This window comes from Euleptes europaea, chromosome 13 (genome assembly GCF_029931775.1).
Source record: "Euleptes europaea isolate rEulEur1 chromosome 13, rEulEur1.hap1, whole genome shotgun sequence".
Lineage (NCBI taxonomy): Eukaryota > Metazoa > Chordata > Lepidosauria > Squamata > Sphaerodactylidae > Euleptes > Euleptes europaea.
The window spans coordinates 28,025,777-28,036,275 of NC_079324.1; positions in this window are offsets into that span (position 1 = coordinate 28,025,777).

Sequence of the window (10,499 nt, forward strand, 5' to 3'; positions counted from 1 at the left end):
AAAATACAATAATATTTGATTTAAAATCTCCAAAGACACCTCCCCCATCTTATCTCCTGCACAACCATTCTTATTCTGTTCTTCAAATACCCTGGAAAAATGTTCAAAAGCCAAAGAAGGAGAAGCACATTCTTAATATATTGTTTAGGTAATGTGTTTAATGTAAACAAATCTATCATGTAATGTGATTTATCTAGAAAGTTTCGCCATCACAGGGTTTTCTGGGAAAGGGGGGGGAGCACAAAATGTATGGCACATCGCAGCTTGAATTGTGCCCCCAACTTTCTGATGCATTAAAAAAAAACTTTGCACTCATGAAACCCCATCTTAAGGTTGCAACCCTGTTCAGTAAGTGCTATAGTATGTGGAAGGAGACCCAATACTTGTTAACTTAGAGCTTGATTTGCACTGCAGAAGGGGAGATGCCGCTTATGGAAGGAACTCCATACTGGATAGAAAAGATAGAGTAAAATGTTTTCACTATCTAGCTAAGCTAGGATGAACAGTAGGATTGCCAACTCTTGGTTGTGAAATTCTCAGTGATTTGAGATTGGAGCCTTGGAGCCTGGCATTTAGGGAGGGAAGGAACCTCAGCAGGGTATACAGTCTGTCCTCCAAAGCTGCCATTGTCTACAAAAGGTACAATATGGATGTCTATCAGTTTTCTTTACTGGGGCTAATGGTAGCTGGGAAGGGGGAGATTTCTACCCAGGAAATGCACGGGGAAGAGTTCACACACACATACAAGCACCAGCACCATAAATGCAGTCTAAATCAGGGCCCTATTTGGCTTCCTTTAAATAAAATGAATGGTGGTGGAAGACCCAATAATCAAACTGCACCCTCAGGTAACAGGGCTTGGAAAGAACTCCATTTGAGAAAGCGGCAGATACACATTATCAGCATTAGCTGGATAAAACAATGACCTGGTTTAGAACAAAGTATCTGTAGAGTAAGTGAGGTTGTACAGCTCCATATGCACAACATAAGGGATGCTCTGTGCATACAAGGTGCAGATTTCCCAAGGTGGATATAGAGTGTTCCCCTACAGAAGGCAGCAGGGCAGCCCCTGCAAGTATGAAGCCCTCTGAGTCCATCATAGTTCCTCCATGGCCCCTGGAGCAGCTGGATTGTGGCATATGGCTGGAAAAGCATTTGTGTTGGAATCCCCAAAGAGCTGTGCCCATGCAAATTTAACCAAGTGAACTCAAAGCAAATGGGCTGCCTGGATGATTTAGCCTGATTTAATAAAAATGGTCATAATTCATCTAACCTTAAGCACTTTTACATCCCACTGATTTAAGCGAGAGAGACCTAAAACATTCTTTAACTCCCTTGTTTGAATTAAGAGGGCTTTGAAAAGTCTAACTTTGGCTGGGTTGTTGTCAGGAGTATTCCCAATTTTTTGGGATTCTAATACCGGTATAACATTCTGATCCAGGTTTTATTCTGAAATCTGATATTATCCTGCTTCATTACAGACTATGGGGAGCCTATCTGGGGGGCTGGGGACACTGTTTTTTAAGCTAGAACCACCAAAATTACTTCACAGCTGCTGGTGCTTGTCCACAGAAGAACCTCAAAGTTTGAAATCAATTGGGTCAAGGGGTCCAGTTCTATGGTCCCTAACACAAGGTGCTCCCATCCATCCTTCATTTTTTTCCAAATAGGGAGAGTCTTTTTTCTCCCCAGGGCAAAAGCAAAGAGTAATGCCTGCAGTGACAACTGGCCTCCCATGCCAAGAAGCAACAACGAGCTCAACAGAACCAGTGCAGAACCCAGGAATCCCACCACAACCACAAGCCAATGTGGCCTGCCCCACAGAACTCATGTCAAACCAGAGAATCTCAGCAGAGCAAATTCAGGCAGAGGGGCCAATAGAACCTATGTCGAGTGAACCCCAGCAGAATTTTTTTTACAGACCAAGGGTAATTCATAAAAGCCCAACAGAACAAATTTAGGCAATGGGGGCACTTTTGCAAACCCAGCAGTACCAATGTCAACCCAGAGAAGCCCACCAGAACAATCTCAAGCAAAAGGGGGGCACTTTTGCAAGCTTAACAGATCCAGTGGTGATCCACAGAAGTCCAGCAGAACAAATGTAGGCAAGGGGGGGGGCACTTTTGCAGTTGCAACAGAACCAATGGCAATCCAGAGAAGCCAGTGAAAATTTCCTCCCTCCCCTTCCTCCTGTTGCCTGGAAACCCTTCAAGGGGCGCAAGCTGAAGACTTTTAACTGCTGCTGTGCTGAAATCCTCAATAAAACCCAGTTCAGATTTAGTTGGGTTTGGGATAACTGGTTTTGCAGGGAGATTCTCTACTGTGTATTTGCTTTTAAAAATAGCTGGAAAATACCAGTAAGTTATTTGGGTTTTCTTTTCTTCTCTCTCTCTCTCTCTCTGGCTTGGCTATATCTGAGCACACATCCCTAGAAATGTCCTAAAGTCCCAGAGAAAGAAAAGTGATCAGCCCCTGCACAAGTGGAGAGGATGAGACTGCAAAGTTTTGGCTGACAGAGCAGAGATAGTTATAGCACCCAGCACAAAAGAGTATCAAAGAAATAATTGTAAGGTCCAGGATTTCATGGTCATAATCTATGGGTGTCTTGACTTTGAGTGAGTGGGTTGGGGGGGGGGCTTCCCAGAAAGATAACAAAAGGTGATTGAATCCAGACAGGGTGGACAAAAGAGCTGGCAAGGTTGATGCTTCACCCATGCCTGAGGCAGGGTGGTAGACTAGCAGAAGTTCAGGCAAGGTCAGTAAAAGGTGATCAAGCTCATCTGGCTGCTTGATAGTAATTAGATTTTGCACTCAGGCAGATTTGTAAGTTATCCGGGCTGTGTAACCGTGGTCTTGGTATTTTCTTTCCTGATGTTTCGCCTGCAGCTGTGGCAGGCATCTTCAGAGGAGTAACACTGAAGGACAGTGTCTCTCAGTGTCAAGTGTGTAGGAAGAGCAATATATAGTCAGAAGAGGGTTGGGTTTGAGCTGAGTCATTGTCCTGTAAAGTATTAAAGGTAATGTGCTAATCATTGTCCTGTAAGTATCAAGATAATGTGCTAATGAGGGTGGGGTATGTTAATGTTGAACCATTGTATCCTGAAGTGATCTGTTAACATGTGGAATCCAAGGCTAATCTGCATGGCTATTGTGGACTGTAGTCTTTGTTAGTCTGGAGGTTTTCAGGACAGGAAGCCAAGCCTTATTCATTCTTAAACTCTCTTCTGTTAAAGTTGTACTGATGTTTATGAATTTCAATGGCTTCTCTGTGCAATCTGACAAAATAGTTGGTAGAATTGTCCAGTCTTATAGTGTCTTGGAATAAGACCCTGTGTCCTGTTTGGGTCAGTCCATGTTCAGCCACTGCTGATTTCTTAGGTTGGCCAAGTCTGCAGTATCTTTCATGTTCTTTTATCCTTGTTTGTATGCTGCATTGTGTGGTCCCAATGTAAACTTGTCCACAACTGCAAGGTATACGATATACTCCTGCAGAGGAGAGGGGGTCTCTTTTGTCTTTTGCTGATCGTAGCATCTGTTGTATATCATATGCTTTGAGACTCCTTAAATGTAGAGACAAAGTGGGATATAAAAACCAACTCTTCTTCCTCTTCCAAACAGAGGCTTTGCTAGCTCCTAAAATGGGTTTCTTCATAGAGAGTATTAGCTAATGAAGGTCCCCTCCTCCTCTTATCTTTATCTTTGCAAAAACCAACAAACAAAAACAGCCCTGTGCCTCCTATGAACATGCTAAGTTGTTACAAACAGGACTGACAACTTGAGAACTGACATCCTCAGCAGCTTCATAATGTTACCTGGCAGCCTGGGGGGGATTATCCCCATTGGGAAATACAAGAGGGCCTGGCAGTCTCATGAGGGCATGAGCTTCACTGTCCCCCTCCAAAGTATACATCCCTGATCAGCAGCAGTTCTCTAGGTATTTCATGTCACATGTTACCTGAACCTTTTAATTGTAGATGCTGGGGATTGAACCTGGGACCTTCTGCATGCCAAGCATATGCTCTACCACTGAGCCATGGCCCCTCCTCAAATGCCCAGTCAGACATGAGGCTCACCAAGTGACTCTCTGAGTCTAACCTACCTCACTTAGGCTGTAATGAGAACAGAGTGGATGGAGGGGGAAACCACTTAAACTTCTGGGAAGAAAAGAAGGATGTAATGTTGTAGTAAGAATGATGGGACAGACAAAATATAATGACCTGAAGCAAGCACAACTGGAAGAGGAGCACTGCAGAGAGATTCTGAAGACAGGAGGTGCCCAGGGGATACCGGACCAGGTCCCCCACTGCCCTGTAGGAGGACTAGCTGGGACCTCATCCTTGCAAACAGTACCCCGTATGAGCCCTAAAACAGGGTTGGATATAGCAACAAATTAAAAAATTGGTGCAATAATGATGGAGGCCCAATGATGAAGTGAGTCCTTCACAACCTGAATTGCTCCTTTGTTTTAGAAAATGATCAAGAACATCTTCTGGAGAAAACTGATCATGAAGCAGTATCCTCCATCAGTTTTTCACAATTGTTATGCATATAGCACCATCTGGGTACAGTGCTTCTCAAAGAACATTCCCTGCCCTAATTTACAATATTGACACTGGGGGTGGGAGAGCGGTAGAGAGGACATTAATGAGCACAGTTCCAATGTCCCTTCAGCTCACCAAATGAAAGATATTTGAACCCACGGCTCCACACCCAGGTCCCAAAGAGAACCAAATGTTTATTACACTCAAGAAAACCACGTCTTCAGCACCAAAATGATTTCTCTCTCCCCCCCAAAAAAGGCTCTTCATTTTTGTGGGTAAAACACTTAAAAATAACACTAAAACAGACCAATTCCCCATCCAATAATCTCAACATAATTTGATCCTTACTAACCACAGTCCCATCAAGAATCAAATACAGCAAATGGCTAAGGATTACAAACTACGTACTAACTATTGTTTCTCCGTGCAATTGCCCAATTATTTGACTAATACTTGACTTCAGCTCATTTAATCAAAGAGGTTCACTGATAGGGGAAAAACATCATTAAGGCCACAATTAATCTGAGAGACATTGATTTTAGGATAAACAGGAAGGCAGTTTAGATGCAAGTCTATTATCTAGCTCTACCCTTGAATGAGCCGCAGCATTTTTTCATAAAACTGGGCTTGATGTGAAATTGTACTTCAAATACTTTCTACTGATCATTTCCACAGTTGGGTTTCCTAAGACTGCAGACAATGGAGAAAGGCCAGCCCTTCACAGAGATTACTTAGGACTCACATGGTCACATTTTGGCATAACACCTTCAGGCCATTTTTGCATGGTAATTAGCAGCACGTTCCAGGCTGAATTACCCTGCATATTTTTTTGAATTTTGCATGCTGAACCGTCATTCCAGAAGTGACTGCGAAGCCGGAAGTAGCAGGAAGCAGGAAGCACTGGAATCCCCACCTCTTTACACACTGCTTTGTGATTACCTGTGAGAAAAGCCAATCTTCTGTTTTCCCCTGTTTAACCATCGGCATGCTGCTTGAGAAGGGGTTTGGAAAAGGGTGGGGCGTGATGGCGTGGGGGAGCTCAACCCGAGAACGGAGTCTGCATGCTCTGTGACTCCAGAATGAGCCAGGATGAATGGTTTCATTCGGGCCAGAAGACGAATGGGGAAAGCCAGGTTTGTTTTGCGTCGGAAAAGCGTTGAGCTTCCAAGGAATGAGATATTGTGAAAAATGTGATCCTGGCTGAAACAGGGAATAAAGGAGGTTAAAGCAACCATGCATAAAACACCGTAATCTAAAAGGGGAGTGGGAAATAATAATAATTGGGTTCTAAGGATGAGTCTCTAAGTAGGCCTTTTGTGCGTGCTAGTTGAGTAGTAGGAATGCACTGGTTCCAAGCCCTTCTCCCAAGGACTCTCCTATTATTGAATTCTCAACATGGCCAAATCTGTGGTTACTTAAATCCAGAGATTAGAACCATGAACAGACAAGACCTTTCTGCAAAGCTGAAATAGCCCCAGGTTCATAGAAAAATCTGAAATCTATAAAGAAAATACAATGGAGAAGTTTTTAAAAAACCTCCGAACAATAGAAGCAGTGCCTGTAGCTTTAAGAAACTAATGCCCTCTGTAGCCATTGCTAGGCAACCACCCCAGTACTGCAAGCCTTCAAGCCTTGGTTTCTGCCAGTAAAAGGAGGGGGGAAAGGGCTTTTCCAGAGCTGTTTTGGCCTTTACGGGAGGATTCGTCAGGGCCAGGGCCAGCAGCAGCCATTGGGTTACTTGCTACCATGTGACTTGCATGATTCACCCAGGACTGATTTGTTGTTACTGTTCAACACCAGCTACCCCTCGAAAGCCTGTGTGGCTTAGCAGTGAGCATTTCAGACTAGGCTCTGGGAGACCCAAGTTCAAATCACCACTCTGACATGGAAACTCACTGAGTGACCTTGGGCCAATCACACACTCGTAGCATAAATTTGTTGCACAGGGTTGTTATGAGGATAAAATGAGGCCATAAGAATGATGTAATCAGCTTTGGATCCCTTTGTAGAGAGAGGCAGGGTATAAATGAAGTAAATAAATAATCAATGTATCTGAAAATGAGTGGCAGATAAAAGGTTGATTGGTTAATGGGTGGGAAGGCAAGAAAGAAGCAGGGAAAGCTGAGGATATGGGGGCTTCCAGGCGGAGAGAAAGAGGAACTAGTGTGGGGAGGGGAATACAGGAGAAAATGAAGTGAACCCTGAAAGTCCTTGTAAGTTCATCACTGTGCAACTGGACCCAGCCCGGCAGACAGCACCATGCAACTGGACCTGGCCAAGCCCAGCAGCTGGAACCATGCAAAGTTTTCCCAGGGAGAGGCTGCCTGGGGGAGGGATGGAAGAAAACCTGAAGTTAGGGAGGCGGTTAAAGGTAGGTTGGCTAGTGAGTAGGAAGGAGAGAATGAAGCAGGAAGAGGGGAAAGGCTTTGTGGACTTTCAGGGAAGGGAAAGAGCAAATTGTGGGGGAGGGGGAAATGAGATGCCACCTGCAAGTCCTGGTGGGTCCCCCACTTATAGTCTGCATTAATCAAGGTCTCTACCTTCGGCTTCAGCCTGGTAGTACAGCTCCAACTTCTGCTGCCCCCTACTGGTGCCCTTCTGGTTCTCAACGGCCTGTTCTTGGCTGCAGTTCTCTGTCAGGCTTTTCTCTTTTCCCTCCCTTTCTCTCCCCTCAGGAAAAAGGCAGCTGTTCCGCATTTCAGTGTCAGAGGCTGTTGGGAGAATTACCATTATACAGCTCACTTTTCATATCAAAGTCAGAGAAGCGGAAACCATGCCTCCAACAATGAACTCTGGGTTTTAGCTTCCTTTCCCCTTGTGCTCCTTTCATTGTTTAACATGCTCTGTTTTATATGTGAATGAGCCATACATGCAATGCCCCACCACAATTAAATGCCACCCTAAGGGCAGAGTTAACCTCATTGAAATTCAGACTCAAACCATTCCTCAGGGTTTGGAAAGGCAGGTAGACGCTACATCTAAAAAAACGTATAAATGTGCATTTACATACAAAATCATGGCCCCACAGCAGCCAGTTTGTGTCAGAGGGAGCAGAATAATCCCTTCCAGCCCAGCTTTGGTAGGAACAATATCCTTATTCCTCATGCTTGACACCCTCCCTCACTATTAGTATTCTCTGCACAGAATGCACAATTCATTCTTCCATCTTTCCTGGGACATAGCCATAGGGTTGCCAGGTCCCCCTTGCCATCATCAGGAGCTTTGTGGGGGGGTCAATTTGCGAGCTTTGGAGGAATGTGTTAGAGCAACTCCATCAAACACGGAAGTGATGGGGTCACTCTAGCATATTCCTCCAAGAACTATGGTTATTGTGCCACCCTTTAGCTGGCCTGTTTTCCCTGCTGGCCAGCTGAGGGGCGGCTGGCAGGACTGTTAATTGGTGGGCAATTGCCCGCCATTAACAGGCACCTGGCAAGCCTACATAGTCATGTGAACACCATGAAAACAAATGTTCCCTAAATGGCTTCATTCAACAGGAGGGAAAACTTATCTTCCTTCTGAATGGGAAGAACAGGAAACTTGTGCTGGAATGTGATTGATAAACTAAGTGGGTGGGTGTTAATGTGACCACATTTTCTGGACTGCTTCTTTTTTAACAATCAGCACAGCTGTATAATCTGTGGTTTTTTACAGGAACTGCCTTAGATGTCTCTCTCCTATGAAACATTGTGTTGCAATGGGCTGTTTCAGCAGGCTTTACTTCATTATCACTTCGCGGCAGCCCTGAAAAGAACGTAGAACGCAGTAAAGGACTGACAATTGCCAATCCTGAGTTGAGTTGATTACGGTGCCTCCCCCTGTTGCGCAGACATCTCCGCATGCAGCTACAGGTGATGCTACACAAGCAGACAGCACGAAAAAGGACCACTGAGCCAGAACACTTGGCTTTAGCTGATAGCTTGCCAAATTGTTTGGCTGCTGGAGCTCAGTAATATATTTTGAGGCACTTGGCTATATGCAGCTTCGAAGATCTGGTTTGCTACTTCAGCGCTCTGATACTGTTCATGCTTCATTTCTCAGGCTGAAGGAAATAAATAAATATTAGCCACTACTCAGAAGTCATATTAAACCTAGCTGTCCGTTTGCCAGGCAGACATACATAACTGGTTGTATGGCAGTGACTTTGGCCAAGCTCTTGGCAGGAAGTAGAACTACAACTTCCTGTCCTTCAAATATAAAAAAGACCCCCTCCCCACCAAAGAAACAACTCCTGGTCTGCTTTAGACACAATAATTAGAATCACTAATGAAATTTTGGCAAAGTAAACTGAATGCAGGGATTCCTCTAGCAAATTCTCAAGGGAAGCCAAAAAACGAGCAACATGTCTCAAGAGGTTCTACCTTCCTAGTCAGTTCTGGGACTTTGCCTGAAGTGAACATTAAGGGGAACTCCAAGGTTTCTTCTCAGACTTAAATCAAACTGGAAGCAAATTTAGACATTACTTTTGAGGCAAAATGTCTGAGGAATTTCAACAGAAGACATGACCAGAGATATTTTTTAGGGCACGCGCAGGTGGAGTTGCACAACCATAATGATCTTGTGATGACTAAACCCCAATGTTTTAGGGGCTGAATGTGGATTAGTTACCTCACAGTGGGCTGGGTTTGCATATATTACATCCAGACAGGAGGCTTGAAAGGGGTCTGCAACCAATATGGATCCAAGACCTGTGGACCACACATGACCATCTAAATCCATTGCCATCTAGCCTCTGTTTAAAAATCTCCAAAGAAGGAAAGGCCACCATCTCCTGAGGAAGCCTACATGATAATAACAGGAATTTTATTACAGTCAATGACCAGCACAAGTAAAATAGGTAAGTTACCAATTTACAGTCGTCTAAAAAAACATCTGAATAAAACATGCTGGTTCATTAGTTAGTATAATGAATGAACCACTTGGTAAGAAAAGGAGAGCACATATAACTGTTTGCCTTCATTTTCAAATCTGCTGGTTAGCACAGCCTCTCCTCCGTCGTATGTCAATTGCAGCGGCACAGAATCTAGCAACTGAATACGTTATATCTGAGTTGACATCCATTAGCAGGGATGACATATGGAACTGTTCATACTGGCTGGGAGATTTATGAATTAGTGGTGAGATGAACCTTTCTCTGATAGCTGTATAATATCGACAATGGAAAAGAACATGTTCAGGGGTTTCTATATATCCAGAACCACAGGGGCATTTTCTCTCCTCATATGGCATCTTCCTGTAGCGGCCTTGCTGGATGGCTGATGGGAGGGCTTGGCATCTGGCCGGGGTGAAAGCTCTTCGATGTTTTGGAATTTCAAGTCTGCTTAGATACTCCATGGGAGTAGTAAGGTATCTGAAGGATTCACTAATAATGAAGTTTGGTGTTATGGCAAGATCTGTTTGACACTCTGTGTCAATTATACTTTGTTTAATTGTTGCCTTAGCCAGATTATAGCCCATGTGGGTTAGTAACTGCGGTGTAAAGCCTAATGTAGACATTTTATCTGTCACCGCTCGTTTCCTTGAGGATTGGAAATCATCCTTAATAATTAAAGAAGCAAGGCCTCGAGGTTGGCAGGATAGCCTGAGCCAGGTGTTAATTGCGGCAATCCATATTCTGGCCTCAACTTGTGTAAGGCCTGTTTCAAGGCGTAAAGTGGCATTGGAAACATATTTTGGGACTTGCAAGGCTGATCTCAGGAACTTAGATTGCACACGTTCTAGCGATGATATATTAGCACAAGGTCCTAGTTGTGTGCCATAAAGAAGCTGAGCAATCGACTTGGCTTCAAACAATTTGAGGGCAGCCGGGATGTAGTGGCCACCTTTGGACCCTGAGGAAGCCTGTTCCACTGAGGAACCGCTGAGGAACCTTCCTCATGCAAAGCAGGTGCTCTACCACTGAGCCATGGCCTCTCCACAATTAATTTATTTTTAACATATAATGTAATAACAAGAACT